Below are 1,724 nucleotides of genomic sequence, written 5' to 3'. Positions count from 1 at the left end.
GCATAGAGATGCACAGACAAAGCTAGGACAAGCCCTGACCTTCAAATGACTTTCTATGATGAAGCAATAGATAAACAGAAAGTAAGAAACCGTGGATTCAAAGTTTGAAGCCAAACAGAAATTCACTTCCTGTTTGGGCCATCTTTATTGAATTATTTTGAAGTTCAAATGGAATATTTTACAATGATGCTCACAAAAGTCTTTCAGAATCTATGAGTGTGGTGGGTTTCAGTCAAAAGGTAGAAGGATATAGAAAGTACTCTACTTTTCATGAAAATAGGAAGTGAATTTTTAAATTTTGAACCACCACCAAATTGAACAAATAAAAATAACTAGATTCTTATCATTTCATTTAACTAAGAATAAGTCCAAAACTACACTTTGTATTCTACTGAGCAAGAAATATTTCAGTCTTTTTTTTTTCATAAGACTTTCAAAAACAGTCTATTCTTTGATGGGGAAAAATAACTGCTTGTGTGAAGAAAAAAAGTAAAATAGATACACAAATTGAATATGATTTTGTAAGACTGCTCCCTAAAAAAATTACTAACATTTTGGCATTTGTTAATTATTTTTAAGTTATTTTCTTAAGCAAGTACAGGAAGTTTAACTTTTAACACTTCAAGGCTAAAGTGCCATACAAATTACTTGCATAATCCAAATGTTTTAAATTTTTCTCTTATATCTCAGGTTTCATAGTATTTGTTACCACATCATTTCCCTTTTGCTTATTACCTTATGGGGAGCCTGCTAATGAGTCCAAGTAACAGATGAACAGGAAGAATAGAATAAGTGTCCTTGAATTTAGCTAAAGCCTAAGGAATACAAAATGGATAACTAAGACCTAATTTTTCTGTGAATGCACTTCATTTTAGCACAAGGTCAGGTAACAAGGGAGAATGACCCACGTATTTCACACTTTTTCAAGGTCACTGGAAACAAATAAGTCTTGTCCCTTGAGAATCTCACTTTGCCGATCTGAAATCATGGAAACAGTTCTATAAGGGTGTCACCTCACACTGAAGGGGCAGGGAAGCCAGCTTCCAAAAAAGCAGGATGATCTATAATGGAAGTCCCTTGCTCCTCAATTTGGATCATAATCATATGTTTGATAACTGGTTCCAATCTGCTACCTATGATAGTCAATAATCAATAAACATTAACTAAGTTCCTGCCAGGCACTGTGCTTAAGTGCTGGGGATACAAAGAAAGGCAAAAACAGTACCTGTCTTCAAGGAGCTTGCAATCTACAGGGCAAAACAACACATAAAAAGAAGCCGAAAAGCCAAGAGGGGTAGGGAGAGTATACCACGTTGGGGAATGATAAAGACCTATAGACAGATGGAAAATGGTAAGATGGTTGCCCTAGGCCTTCTCTTTAAATGGAGGATGAGAAGAGTACTCTGATATCTATGGTCTCCCATGTCCACAGAGGGTGGAAGATGTCCCAGGGCCAGGGGGTATTAAGAAAGTGCAGATTTCAGAGGTGATGACATCTTGCAGGAAGATGATGAGTGGAACTGTTGATTAACATCATAACCTGAACTCAGGAGCATTTAAAAGCACTAACTAAGACCATCCTTTTGCTCACTATAATTTCCCAAACTGTCTGGCACTGGAAAAGTCAAAGACTAATTCCTCATTGGTGAAAGAGGCTTCAGGGTCTCTCCCCCTACCTGGACTGCTGAATGAAGACTACTATGGTTTCAATCTATTCTTTTCTG

Source organism: Vombatus ursinus, unplaced genomic scaffold (genome assembly GCF_900497805.2).
Source record: "Vombatus ursinus unplaced genomic scaffold, bare-nosed wombat genome assembly UNPS02015089.1, whole genome shotgun sequence".
NCBI classification, from domain to species: Eukaryota; Metazoa; Chordata; class Mammalia; order Diprotodontia; family Vombatidae; genus Vombatus; species Vombatus ursinus.
The sequence above is the reverse complement of the archived record's forward strand: the minus strand, read 5'-3'. Positions refer to the sequence as shown.